Source organism: Salmo trutta, chromosome 25, assembly GCF_901001165.1.
Source record: "Salmo trutta chromosome 25, fSalTru1.1, whole genome shotgun sequence".
NCBI lineage: Eukaryota > Metazoa > Chordata > Actinopteri > Salmoniformes > Salmonidae > Salmo > Salmo trutta.
Genome location: NC_042981.1, coordinates 4,638,277 through 4,653,554, shown reverse-complemented (window position 1 = coordinate 4,653,554; position 15,278 = coordinate 4,638,277). Strand labels below are relative to the sequence as shown.

General features: G+C 46.2%; 2 long non-coding RNA genes across 2 annotated transcripts; both read left to right on the top strand.

Moving 5' to 3' along the window:
• Positions 1-2,129: 2,129 nt before the first annotated feature.
• LOC115162701 (uncharacterized) lies at positions 2,130-2,699 on the top strand. Its single transcript, XR_003869615.1, has 2 exons — positions 2,130-2,265; positions 2,306-2,699. It is a non-coding gene; the product is annotated as an uncharacterized LOC115162701 (long non-coding RNA).
• Positions 2,700-2,879: 180 nt separating this feature from the next.
• On the top strand, positions 2,880-3,022 carry LOC115162700 (uncharacterized). Its single transcript, XR_003869614.1, has 2 exons — positions 2,880-2,938; positions 2,985-3,022. It is a non-coding gene; the product is annotated as an uncharacterized LOC115162700 (long non-coding RNA).
• Positions 3,023-15,278: the final 12,256 nt, after the last annotated feature.

Below are 15,278 nucleotides of genomic sequence, written 5' to 3'. Positions count from 1 at the left end.
TCAGCTGCCCTTCAGTGGGGAGTTTAGTTGACTGGGTCTCAGCTGCCCTTCAGTGTGGAGTTTAGTTAACTGGGTCTCGGCTGCCCTTCAGTGGGGAGTTTAGTTAACTGGGTCTCGGCTGCCCTTCAGTGGGGAGTTTAGTTGACTGGGTCTCAGCTGCCCTTCAGTGGGGAGTTTAGTTAACTGGGTCTCAGCTGCCCTTCAGTGTGGAGTTTAGTTGACTGGGTCTCAGCTGCCCTTCAGTGGGGAGTTTAGTTAACTGGGTCTCAGCTGCCCTTCAGTGGGGAGTTTAGTTAACTGGGTCTCAGCTGCCCTTCAGTGGGGAGTTTAGTTAACTGGGTCTCAGCTGCCCTTCAGTGTGGAGTTTAGTTGACTGGGTCTCAGCTGCCCTTCAGTGGGGAGTTTAGTTGACTGGGTCTCAGCTGCCCTTCAGTGGGGAGTTTAGTTAACTGGGTCTCAGCTGCCCTTCAGTGGGGAGTTTAGTTGACTGGGTCTCGGCTGCCCTTCAGTGTGGAGTTTAGTTAACTGGGTCTCGGCTGCCCTTCAGTGGGGAGTTTAGTTAACTGGGTCTCGGCTGCCCTTCAGTGGGGAGTTTAGTTGACTGGGTCTCAGCTGCCCTTCAGTGTGGAGTTTAGTTAACTGGGTCTCAGCTGCCCTTCAGTGGGGAGTTTAGTTGACTGGGTCTCAGCTGCCCTTCAGTGGGGAGTTTAGTTGACTGGGTCTCAGCTGCCCTTCAGTGGGGAGTTTAGTTAACTGGGTCTCAGCTGCCCTTCAGTGGGGAGTTTAGTTAACTGGGTCTCAGCTGCCCTTCAGTGGGGAGTTTAGTTAACTGGGTCTCAGCTGCCCTTCAGTGGGGAGTTTAGTTAACTGGGTCTCAGCTGCCCTTCAGTGGGGAGTTTAGTTAACTGGGTCTCAGCTGCCCTTCAGTGGGGAGTTTAGTTAACTGGGTCTCAGCTGCCCTTCAGTGGGGAGTTTAGTTGACTGGGTCTCAGCTGCCCTTCAGTGGGGAGTTTAGTTGACTGGGTCTCAGCTGCCCTTCAGTGGGGAGTTTAGTTAACTGGGTCTCAGCTGCCCTTCAGTGGGGAGTTTAGTTGACTGGGTCTCAGCTGCCCTTCAGTGGGGAGTTTAGTTGACTGGGTCTCAGCTGCCCTTCAGTGGGGAGTTTAGTTGACTGGGTCTTAGCTGCGCTAGCAGTAAGAGGCTAACTAACCTTTAGCTAGAGCCTGGGGAATAGGGAGGGGAATAGAGAGGGGAATAGAGAGGGAGGGGAATAGGGAGGGAGGGGAATAGAGAGGGAGGGGAATAGGGAGGGAGGGGAATAGGGAGGGAGGGGAATAGGGAGGGAGGGGAATAGGGAGGGAGGGGAATAGAGAGGGAGGGGAATAGAGAGGGAGGGGAATAGAGAGGGAGGGGAATAGGGTCCTGCAGCAACGTATCCATTGTACAGAGAGACCCCATGTGTGTCCCAAATGGCACCATATTCTATATTTAGTGCACTACTTGAGAGAGAGAGCTACTCCTTTACTATAGTTTCTTACACAGCCTGGCCTCTGCTCTGATGACTGAGGTCTCTGTTTGTCAAGCATCTCGTCCATCCAGGATTTACTGTGTAGAGATGAACTGATGAAGGTCCATCCAGGATTTACTGTGTAGAGATGAACTGATGAAGGTCCATCCAGCATTTACTGTGTAGAGATGAACTGATGAAGGTCCATCCAGGATTTACTGTGTAGAGATGAACTGATGAAGGTCCATCCAGGATTTACTGTGTAGAGATGAACTGATGAAGGTCCATCCAGCATTTACTGTGTAGAGATGAACTGCTGAAGGTCCATACTTTACTGTGTAGAGATGAACTGCTGAAGGTCCATCCAGGATTTACTGTGTAGAGATGAACTGCTGAAGGTCCATCCAGGATTTACTGTGTAGAGATGAACTGATGAAGGTCCATCCAGGATTTACTGTGTAGAGATGAACTGATGAAGGTCCATCCAGGATTTACTATGTAGAGATGAACTGATGAAGGTCCATCCAGCATTTACTGTGTAGAGATGAACTGATGAAGGTCCATCCAGGATTTACTGTGTAGAGATGAACTGATGAAGGTCCATCCAGGATTTACTGTGTAGAGATGAACTGCTGAAGGTCCATCCAGGATTTACTGTGTAGAGATGAACTGCTGAAGGTCCATCCAGGATTTACTGTGTAGAGATGAACTGATGAAGGTCCATCCAGGATTTACTGTGTAGAGATGAACTGATGAAGGTCCATCCAGGATTTACTGTGTAGAGATGAACTGATGAAGGTCCATTCTTTACTTTTATAATGTTATTATTCCTGATTAGACCAGTTTGTCTGAATCATGTTTTCAACAAGATCATTTATCTGGCCAGAGATGATAGAGTACATACAAAAGCTGAACCTGTTGTGTTTCCTAGATAATGACATGATGGATTCCCTCGTGTGTTTACTGTAAGTTGTGTTTCCTAGATAATGACATGATGGATTCCCTCGTGTGTTTACTGTAAGTTGTGTTTCCTAGATAATGACATGATGGATTCCCTCGTGTGTTTACTGTAAGTTGTGTTTCCTAGATAATGACATGATGGATTCCCTCGTGTGTTTACTGTAAGTTGTGTTTCCTAGATAATGTGTGTTTTACGACAGTACATGTGTCCTGTGTGTGACAGATAGACAGATAGATAGATACATGTTAATGGAAGTTATACTGTGTTGATAACTAACAGTGTGTGTGTGTGTGTGTGTGTGTGTGTGTATGTATATATATATATATATATATATATATATATATATATATATATATATATATATATATATATATATATATATATATATATAATGTAAAGGGAGGGAGAGAGGTGTGTGTGTGTGTGTAATGTATGTACATACTGTAGGCAATGTAAAGGGAGGAAGAGGTGTGTGTGTGTGTGTACATACTGTAGGCAATGTAAAGGGAGGGAGAGGTGTGTGTGTGTGTAATGTATGTACATACTGTAGGCAATGTAAAGGGAGGGAGAGGTGTGTGTGTGTGTGTAATGTATGTACATACTGTAGGCAATGTAAAGGGAGGGAGAGGTGTGTGTAATGTATGTACATACTGTAGGCAATGTAAAGGGAGGGAGAGGTGTGTGTGTGTAATGTATGTACATACTGTAGGCAATGTAAAGGGAGGGAGAGGTGTGTGTGTGTGTGTAATGTATGTACATACTGTAGGCAATGTAAAGGGAGGGAGAGGTGTGTGTGTGTGTGTGTAATGTATGTACATACTGTAGGCAATGTAAAGGGAGGGAGAGAGGTGTGTGTGTGTGTGTAATGTATGTACATACTGTAGGCAATGTAAAGGGAGGGAGAGGTGTGTGTGTGTGTGTGTGTGTAATGTATGTACATACTGTAGGCAATGTAAAGGGAGGGAGAGGTGTGTGTGTGTAATGTATGTACATACTGTAGGCTATGTAAAGGGAGGGAGAGGTGTGTGTGTAATGTATGTACATACTGTAGGCAATGTAAAGGGAGGGAGAGGTGTGTGTGTGTGTAATGTATGTACATACTGTAGGCAATGTAAAGGGAGGGAGAGGTGTGTGTGTGTGTGTAATGTATGTACATACTGTAGGCAATGTAAAGGGAGGGAGAGGTGTGTGTGTGTGTGTGTGTGTGTGTGTGTGTAATGTATGTACATACTGTAGGCTATGTGAATGTGGAGGCAGGGAGCAGTATCCTTTTGGTTTTTATGGGATTTTACACAGACAGCCTCACGGTGTAGGTCGACTCTAACACACACACACACACACACACACACACACACACACACACACACACACACACACACACACACACACACACACACACACAGCCTCGCCGTGCAGCCAGCCTCACCCTGCAGCCAGCCTCACCCTGCAGCCAGCCTCGCCCTGCAGCCAGCCTCACCCTGCAGCCAGTCTCACCCTGCAGCCAGCCTCACCCTGCAGCCAGTCTCACCCTGCAGCCAGTCTCACCCTGCAGCCAGCCTCACCCTGCAGCCAGCCTCACCCTGCAGCCAGCCTCACCCTGCAGCCAGTCTCGCCGTGCAGCCAGCCTCGCCGTGCAGCCAGCCTCACCCTGCAGCCAGTCTCGCCGTGCAGCCAGCCTCGCCGTGCAGCCAGCCTCACCCTGCAGCCAGCCTCGCCCTGCAGCCAGCCTCGGCTTTTATGTTTTGTTTGAAGGTTTGGTTTTCAGGATTACTGTGGTTGTCATAGCAACCCTCGGTGTTAGCTCTGCAGTATTTTCCACAGAAGAGGAAGAAGAGGCAGCTAGTCGGCTTTGATGCGTGAACTGAAGCAAGGCCACCACACTTCTCCTATTATATACCACTTTATATACAGTATACCCAGCTTCAGAAGTATTCATCCCTCTTCAAATCAAAGTTCATTTGTCACGTGCGCTGAATACAACAGGGAATTGCTTACTTACAAGCTCTAACCAACAGTGCAATTTTTAAGTAAACAAAAAAAAAAAGGCAAAAGGTATTAGGTCAACAATAGATAAGTAAAGAAAAAAAAGTTGTAAAACAACAGTAGCAAGGCTATATACAGGGTATTACGGTACAGAGTCAATGTGGAGGCTATATACAGGGTATTACGGTACAGAGTCAATGTGGAGGCTATATACAGGGGGTACCGGTACAGAGTCAATGTGGAGGCTATATACAGGGGGTACCGGTACAGAGTCAATGTGGAGGCTATATACAGGGGTACCAATACAGAGTCAATGTGGAGGCTATATACAGGGGTACCAATACAGAGTCAATGTGGAGGCTATATACAGGGTGTACCGGTACAGAGTCAATGTGGAGGCTATATACAGGGTGTTACGGTACAGAGTCAATGTGGAGGCTATATACAGGGTATTACGGTACAGAGTCAATGTGGAGGCTATATACAGGGTATTACGGTACAGAGTCAATGTGGAGGCTATATACAGGGTGTTACGGTACAGAGTCAATGTGGAGGCTATATACAGGGTGTTACGGTACAGAGTCAATGTGGAGGCTATATACAGGGTATTACGGTACAGAGTCAATGTGGAGGCTATATACAGGGTGTTACGGTACAGAGTCAATGTGGAGGCTATATACAGGGGGTACCGGTACAGAGTCAATGTGGAGGCTATATACAGGGGGTACCGGTACAGAGTCAATGTGGAGGCTATATACAGGGTGTTACGGTACAGAGTCAATGTGGAGGCTATATACAGGGGGTACCGGTACAGAGTCAATGTGGAGACTATATACAGGGTATTACGGTACAGAGTTAATGTGGAGGCTATATACAGGGTGTTACGGTACAGAGTCAATGTGGAGGCTATATACAGGGTTTTACGGTACAGAGTCAATGTGGAGGCTATATACAGGGTGTTACGGTACAGAGTCAATGTGGAGGCTATATACAGGGTTTTACGGTACAGAGTCAATGTGGAGGCTATATACAGGGGGTACCGGTACAGAGTCAATGTGGAGGCTATATACAGGGTGTTACGGTACAGAGTCAATGTGGAGACTATATACAGGGTGTTACGGTACAGAGTCAATGTGGAGGCTATATACAGGGTTTTACGGTACAGAGTCAATGTGGAGGCTATATACAGGGGGTACCGGTACAGAGTCAATGTGGAGGCTATATACAGGGTGTTACGGTACAGAGTCAATGTGGAGGCTATATACAGGGTGTTACGGTACAGAGTCAATGTGGAGGCTATATACAGGGTGTTACGGTACAGAGTCAATGTGGAGGCTATATACAGGGTGTTACGGTACAGAGTCAATGTGGAGGCTATATACAGGGTGTTACGGTACAGGGTCAATGTGGAGGCTATATACAGGGGGTACCGGTACAGAGTCAATGTGGAGGCTATATACAGGGGGTACCGGTACAGAGTCAATGTGGAGGCTATATACAGGGTGTTACGGTACAGAGTCAATGTGGAGGCTATATACAGGGGGGTACCGGTACAGAGTCAATGTGGAGGCTATATACAGGGGGGTACCGGTACAGAGTCAATGTGGAGGCTTTATACAGGGGGTACCGGTACAGAGTCAATGTGGAGGCTATATACAGGTGGTACCGTTACAGAGTCAATGTGGAGGCTATATACAGGGGGTACCGGTACAGAGTCGATGTGGAGGCTATATACAGGGGGTACCGGTACAGAGTCGATGTGGAGGCTATATACAGGGGGTACCGGTACAGAGTCGATGTGGAGGCTATATACAGGGGGTACCGGTACAGAGTCAATGTGGAGGCTATATACAGGGGGTACCGGTACAGAGTCAATGTGGAGGCTATATACAGGGTGTTACGGTACAGAGTCAATGTGGAGGCTATATACAGGATGTTACGGTACAGAGTCAATGTGGAGGCTATATACAGGGGGTACCGGTACAGAGTCAATGTGGAGGCTATATACAGGGGGGTACTGGTACAGAGTCAATGTGCAGGCTATATACAGGGTGTTACGGTACAGAGTCAATGTGGAGACTATATACAGGGGATACCGGTTCAGAGTCAATGTGGAGGCTATATACAGGGTGTTACGGTACAGAGTCAATGTGGAGGCTATATACAGGGGGTACCGGTACAGAGTCAATGTGGAGGCTATATACAGGGTGTTACGGTACAGAGTCAATGTGGAGGCTATATACAGGGTGTTACGGTACAGAGTCAATGTGGAGGCTATATACAGGATGTTACGGTACAGAGTCAATGTGGAGACTATATACAGGGGTTACCGGTACAGAGTGAATGTGGAGGCTATATACAGGGGGTACCGGTACAGAGTCAATGTGGAGACTATATACAGGGGGTACCGGTACAGTGTCAATGTGGAGGCTATATACAGGGGGTACCGGTACAGAGACAATGTGCGGGGACACCAGTTAGTTGAGGTAGTATGTACATGAATGTATAGTTAAAGTGACTATGCATAGATGATAAACAGAGAGTAGCAACAGCGTAAACGAGGGGTTAGGGGTGAGGGGGCACAATGCAAATAGTCCGGGTAACCATTTGATTACCTGTTCAGGAGTCTTATGGCTTGGGTGTAAAAGCTGTTGAGAAGCCTTTTGGTCCTAGACTTGGCACTCCGGTACCGCTTGAGAATTTTTAGGGCTTTCCTCTGACACCGCCTGGTGTAGAGGTCCTGGATGGCAGGCAGCTTAGCCCCAGTGATGTACTGGGCCGTACCCACTACCCCCTGTAGTGCCTTGCGGTCGGAGGCCGAGCAGTTACTGTACCAGGCAGTGATGCAACCAGTCAGGATGCTCTCGATGGTGCAGCTGTAAAACCTTTTGAGGATCTGAGGACCCATGCCAAATCTTTTCAGTCTCCTGAGGGAGAATAGGTTTTGTCGTGCCCTCTTCACGACTGTCTTGGTGTGTTTGGACCATTCTAGTTTGTTGGTGATGTGGACACTGAGGAACTTGAAGCTCTTCAACTCTTCACATTTTATTGTGTAAAAATGTGTCATTTAAAATGTATGTAATTGTCATTTTTCATAAATGAGCTACACAAAATACTGTAATGTCAAAGTGGAGGAAAAATTTGGACTAAATCTAAAAATTCAAATCAAACACTAATACCTTGATTAGATACTGTAAGTATTGACCCCTCTGAGTCAATACATGTTAGAGTCTTCTTGGGTATGTGTTTTAGAGCTTTGCACACCTGGATTCTGCAATATTTGCCCATTTATTTTTTTCAGATTTCTTCAAGCTCTGTCAAGGTGTTGGGGATCATGGCTAGACAGCAATTTTCAAGTCTTGACATAGACTTTCATGCAGATTTAAGTCAAAACTGTTACTCGGCCACTCAGGAACATTCATGGTGTTCTTGGTAAGCAACTCCAGTGTAGATTTGTCTTTGTGTTTTAGGTTATTATCCTGCTGAAAGTTTAATTCATCTCCCAGTGTCTGGTGGAAAGCAGACTGAAGCAGTTTTTCCTCTGGGATTTTGCATGTGCTTAGCTCCATCCTGTTTCTTTTTATCCTGAAAAACTCCCCAGTCTTTGCCTAATGTCAAGCATACCCATAACATGATGCAGCCATCACCATGCTTGAAAATAAGGAGGCAGTTACTCAGTGATGCGTTGTATTTGCCCCAAACATAAGGCTTTGCATTTAGGCCAAAAATGTATTCCTTTGTCTTGTTTTTTTCCCCCCAAAGTATTACTTTAGTGCCTTGTTGCATACAGGATGAATGTTTTGTATTCTGTTTTATTTTTATTCTTCTTATCACTTTTGTCATTTAGGACATTTATTGTTGAGTCACTACAATGTTGTTGATCCATCCTCAGTGTTCTACCATCACAGCCATTGAATTCTGAAGCTGTTTTAAAATCACCAATGGCTGCTCATGGTGACATCACTGTGCGGTTTCTTTCCTGTCCAGCAGCTCAGTTTAGAAGGACGACTGTATCTTTTTTAATGTGTCTGGGTGGTTTAATAAATCATCCAGATTTTTCTGCCCTTCTTCATGAGGCTTTCGAAAAGCTCCCAGGTCGATGTACTGTATTTGAATCTGCTTGAAATTCAATACTTGACTGAGGGACCTTACAGATGTGTGTGTATATATGGGTAAAGAGATGAGGTAGTCATTCAAAAACCATGTCAATGCCTATTTTTTTTCCACACAGAATGAGTCCATGTAACTTCTAATGCGATTTTGTTAAGCCACATTTTACTCCTGAACTCATCTAAGCTTGTCTGAACAAAGGGATTCAATACTTATGAAACGACTATATTTTACTTATTTAATTTTATTCATTTGTAGAGTATGTTGTGTAGATCAATTCTACTTTGTGAAGCAACGAAATGTGAATAAATCCAGGGAGGTGAATACTTCTGATAACCTCTGTATCTGCTTTAACACCTACATCAAATACCTGTCCATCTTTATTTTCAAGGTCTCGGTTCCACTTATTCTACAACTAGAAATACGCCTAACATGTACAGCCGACCGGTCAGTGATGTGTTGTGACTATAGCAGACCAACCGGTCAGTGATGTGTTGTGACTATAGCAGACCAACCGGTCAGTGATGTGATGTGACTATAGCAGACCAACCGGTCAGTGATGTGATGTGTCTATAGCAGACCAACCGGTCAGTGATGTGATGTGTCTATAGCAGACCAACCGGTCAGTGATGTGATGTGTCTATAGCAGACCAACCGGTCAGTGATGTGATGTGTCTATAGCAGACCAACCGGTCAGTGATGTGATGTGTCTATAGCAGACCAACCGGTCAGTGATGTGATGTGTCTATAGCAGACCAACCGGTCAGTGATGTGATGTGTCTATAGCAGACCAACCGGTTAGTGATGTGATGTGTCTATAGCAGACCAACCGGTCAGTGATGTGATGTGTCTATAGCAGACCAACCGGTCAGTGATGTGTCTATAGCAGACCAACCGGTCAGTGATGTGATGTGTCTATAGCAGACCAACCGGTTAGTGATGTGTTGTGACTATAGCAGACCAACCGGTCAGTGATGTGTTGTGACTATAGCAGACCAACCGGTTAGTGATGTGACTATAGCAGACCAACCGGTTAGTGATGTGTTGTGACTATAGCAGACCAACCGGTCAGTGATGTGTTGTGACTATAGCAGACCAACCGGTCAGTGATGTGACTATAGCAGACCAACCGGTTAGTGATGTGTTGTGACTATAGCAGACCAACCGGTCAGTGATGTGTTGTGACTATAGCAGACCAACCGGTCAGTGATGTGACTATAGCAGACCAACCGGTCAGTGATGTGTTGTGACTATAGCAGACCAACCGGTCAGTGATGTGTTGTGACTATAGCAGACCAACCGGTCAGTGATGTGATGTGTCTATAGCAGACCAACCGGTCAGGGATGTGACTATAGCAGACCAACCGGTCAGTGATGTGACTATAGCAGACCAACCGGTCAGTGATGTGTTGTGACTATAGCAGACCAACCGGTCAGTGATGTGATGTGACTATAGCAGACCAACCGGTCAGTGATGTGACTATAGCAGACCAACCGGTCAGTGATGTGATGTGACTATAGCAGACCAACCGGTCAGTGATGTGACTATAGCAGACCAACCGGTCAGTGATGTGACTATAGCAGACCAACCGGTCAGTGATGTGATGTGACTAAACATGTATTGGACACTATAGTAGTAACCTGTTGGAGTGTCTGTTTGGTGTAGTAATGTAATGGTGTTGCTGACTAGACTAGAGGTCGACCGATTTATGATTTTTCAACGCCGATACCGATTATTGGAGGACCAAAAAGGCCGATACTGATTAATCGGCCGATTTTTATTTATTTTATTTTTTTATTTTATTATTATTATTATTTTTTAATCTTTTTTTTAAAACATTTATTTATTTGTAATAATGACAATTACAACAATACTGAATGAACACTTATTTTAACTTAATATAGTATATCAATAAAATCAATTTAGCCTCAAATAAATAATGAAACATGTTCAATTTGGTTTAAATAATGCAAAAACAAAGTGTTGGAGAAGAAAGTAAAAGTGCAATATGTGCCATGTAAGAAAGCTAACGTTTAAGTTCCTTAATCAGAACATGAGAACATATAAAAGCTGGTGGTTTCTTTTAACATGAGTCTTCAATATTCCCAGGTAAGAAGTTTTAGGTTGTAGTTATTATAGGAATTATATGACTATTTCTTTCTATAAGATTTATATTTCATATACCTTTGACTATTGGGTGTTCTTATAGGCACTTTAGTATTGCCAGTGTAACAGCATAGCTTCCGTCCCTCTCCTCGCTCCTACCTGGGCTCGAACCAGGAACACATCGACAACAGCCACCCTTGAAGCAGCGTTACCCATGCAGAGCAAGGGGAACAACTACTCCAAGTCTCAGAGCGAGTGACGTTTGAAACGCTATTAGCGTGCACCCGCTAACTAGCTAGCCATTTCACATCGGTTACACCAGCCTAATCTTGGGAGTTGATAGGCTTGAAGTCATAAACAGCGCAATGCTTGAAGCACAGCGAAGAGCTGCTGGCAAAACGCACTAAAGTGCTGTTTGAATGAATGCTTACGACCCTAATGCTGCCTACCACCGCTCAGTCAGACTGCTCTATCAAATATCAAATCATAGACTTAATTATAATAAAATAACACATAGAAATTCGAGCCTTTGGTCATTAATATGGTCGAATCCGGAAACTATCATCTCGAAAACAAAACGTTTATTCTTTCAGTGAAATACAGAACCGTTCCGTATTTTATCTAACGGGTGGCATCCCTAAGTCTAAATATTCCTGTTACATTGTACAACCTTCAATGTTATGTCATAATTACGTAGAATTCTGGCAAATTAGTTTGCAACGACCCAGGATGTCCAAACTGTTGCATATACCCTGACTCTGCGTGCAATGAACGCAAGAGAAATGACACTATTTCACCTGGTTAATATTGCCTGCTAACCTGGATTTCTTTTAGCTAAATATGCAGGTTTAAAAATATATACTTCTGTGTATTGATTTTAAGAAAGGCATTGATGTTTATGGTTGGAGCAACGTGTACCTAAGCGATTATATGCAACAAAGGACAGGCTAGATAAACTAGTAATATCATCAACCATGTGTAGTTAACTAGTGATTATGGTTGACTGATTGTTTTTTATAAGGTAAAGTTTTTAATGCTAGCTAGCAACTTACCTTGGCTTCTTACTGCATTCGCGTAACAGGCAGGCTCCTCGTGGAGTGCAATGTAAAGCAGGTGGTTAGAGCGTTGGACTAGTTAACCGTAAGGTTGCAAGATTGAATCCCCAAGCTGACAAGGTAAAAATCTGTTGTTCTACCCCTGAACAAGGCAGTTAATCCACTGTTCCTAGGCCGTCATTGTAAATAAGAATGTGTTCTTAACTGACTTGCCTAGTTAAATAAAGGCCTAAAAAAGAAAATCGGCCAAATCGGCGTCCAAAAATACCGGTTTCCGATTGTTATGAAAACTTGAAATCGGCCCAAATTAATCGGACATTCCGATTTAATCGGCCGACCTCTAGACTAGACACTATAGTAGTAACCTGTTGGAGTGTCTTCATGCGTCCCATAATGGCACCCTATATAGTGCACTACTTTTGACCAGGGTCTATAGGGGTCTGGTCAAAGATAGGGCACTTTGTAGGCTATAGGATGCCATTATGGGACGTAGTCATGACAGTGTCTGGTTGCCTGCGTACTCGAGGCTATAGGATGCCATTATGGGACGTAGTCATGACAGTGTCAGGTTGCCTGCGTACTCGAGGCTATAGGATGCCATTATGGGACGTAGTCATGACAGTGTCTGGTTGCCTGCGTACTCGAGGCTATAGGATGCCATTATGGGACGTAGTCATGACAGTGTCTGGTTGCCTGCGTACTCGAGGCTATAGGATGCCATTATGGGACGTAGTCATGACAGTGTCTGGTTGCCTGCGTACTCGAGTCTATAGGATGCCATTATGGGACGTAGTCATGACAGTGTCTGGTTGCCTGCGTACTCGAGGCTATAGGATGCCATTATGGGACGTAGTCATGACAGTGTCTGGTTGCCTGCGTACTCGAGGCTATAGGATGCCATTATGGGACGTAGTCATGACAGTGTCTGGTTGCCTGCGTACTCGAGGCTATAGGATGCCATTATGGGACGTAGTCATGACAGTGTCTGGTTGCCTGCGTACTCGAGGCTATAGGATGCCATTATGGGACGTAGTCATGACAGTGTCTGGTTGCCTGCGTACTCGAGGCTATAGGATGCCATTATGGGACGTGGTCATGACAGTGTCTGGTTGCCTGAGTACTCGAGGCTATAGGATGCCATTATGGGACGTGGTCATGACAGTGTCCTGGTTGCCTGCGTACTCGAGGCTATAGGATGCCATTATGGGACGTGGTCATGACAGTGTCTGGTTGCCTGCGTACTCGAGGCTATAGGATGCCATTATGGGACGTGGTCATGACAGTGTCTGGTTGCCTGCGTACTCGAGGCTATAGGATGCCATTATGGGACGTGGTCATGACAGTGTCTGGTTGCCTGCGTACTCGAGGCTATAGGATGCCATTATGGGACGTAGTCATGACAGTGTCTGGTTGCCTGCGTACTCGAGGCTATAGGATGCCATTATGGGACGTAGTCATGACAGTGTCTGGTTGCCTGCGTACTCGAGGCTATAGGATGCCATTATGGGACGTAGTCATGACAGTGTCTGGTTGCCTGCGTACTCGAGGCTATAGGATGCCATTATGGGACGTGGTCATGACAGTGTCTGGTTGCCTGAGTACTCGAGGCTATAGGATGCCATTATGGGACGTGGTCATGACAGTGTCTGGTTGCCTGCGTACTCGAGGCTATAGGATGCCATTATGGGACGTGGTCATGACAGTGTCTGGTTGCCTGCGTACTCGAGGCTATAGGATGCCATTATGGGGACGTGGTCATGACAGTGTCTGGTTGCCTGCGTACTCGAGGCTATAGGATGCCATTATGGGACGTGGTCATGACAGTGTCTGGTTGCCTGCGTACTCGAGGCTATAGGATGCCATTATGGGACGTGGTCATGACAGTGTCTGGTTGCCTGCGTACTCGAGGCTATAGGATGCCATTATGGGACGTGGTCATGACAGTGTCTGGTTGCCTGCGTACTCGAGGCTATAGGATGCCATTATGGGACGTGGTCATGACAGTGTCTGGTTGCCTGCGTACTCGAGGCTATAGGATGCCATTATGGGACGTGGTCATGACAGTGTCTGGTTGCCTGCGTACTCGAGGCTATAGGATGCCATTATGGGACGTGGTCATGACAGTGTCTGGTTGCCTGCGTACTCGAGGCTATAGGATGCCATTATGGGACGTAGTCATGACAGTGTCTGGTTGCCTGCGTACTCGAGGCTATAGGATGCCATTATGGGACGTGGTCATGACAGTGTCTGGTTGCCTGCGTACTCGAGGCTATAGGATGCCATTATGGGACGTGGTCATGACAGTGTCTGGTTGCCTGCGTACTCGAGGCTATAGGATGCCATTATGGGACGTGGTCATGACAGTGTCTGGTTGCCTGCGTACTCGAGGCTATAGGATGCCATTATGGGACGTGGTCATGACAGTGTCTGGTTGCCTGCGTACTCGAGGCTATAGGATGCCATTATGGGACGTGGTCATGACAGTGTCTGGTTGCCTGCGTACTCGAGGCTATAGGATGCCATTATGGGACGTGGTCATGACAGTGTCTGGTTGCCTGCGTACTCGAGGCTATAGGATGCCATTATGGGACGTGGTCATGACAGTGTCTGGTTGCCTGCGTACTCGAGGCTATAGGATGCCATTATGGGACGTGGTCATGACAGTGTCTGGTTGCCTGCGTACTCGAGGCTATAGGATGCCATTATGGGACGTGGTCATGACAGTGTCTGGTTGCCTGCGTACTCGAGGCTATAGGATGCCATTATGGGACGTGGTCATGACAGTGTCTGGTTGCCTGCGTACTCGAGGCTATAGGATGCCATTATGGGACGTGGTCATGACAGTGTCTGGTTGCCTGCGTACTCGAGGCTATAGGATGCCATTATGGGACGTGGTCATGACAGTGTCTGGTTGCCTGCGTACTCGAGGCTATAGGATGCCATTATGGGACGTGGTCATGACAGTGTCTGGTTGCCTGCGTACTCGAGGCTATAGGATGCCATTATGGGACGTGGTCATGACAGTGTCTGGTTGCCTGCGTACTCGAGGCTATAGGATGCCATTATGGGACGTGGTCATGACAGTGTCTGGTTGCCTGCGTACTCGAGGCTATAGGATGCCATTATGGGACGTGGTCATGACAGTGTCTGGTTGCCTGCGTACTCGAGGCTATAGGATGCCATTATGGGACGTAGTCATGACAGTGTCTGGTTGCCTGCGTACTCGAGGCTATAGGATGCCATTATGGGACGTAGTCATGACAGTGTCTGGTTGCCTGCGTACTCGAGTCTATAGGATGCCATTATGGGACGTAGTCATGACAGTGTCTGGTTGCCTGCGTACTCGAGGCTATAGGATGCCATTATGGGACGTAGTCATGACAGTGTCTGGTTGCCTGCGTACTCGAGGCTATAGGATGCCATTATGGGACGTAGTCATGACAGTGTCTGGTTGCCTGCGTACTCGAGGCTATAGGATGCCATTATGGGACGTAGTCATGACAGTGTCTGGTTGCCTGCGTACTCGAGGCTATAGGATGCCATTATGGGACGTAG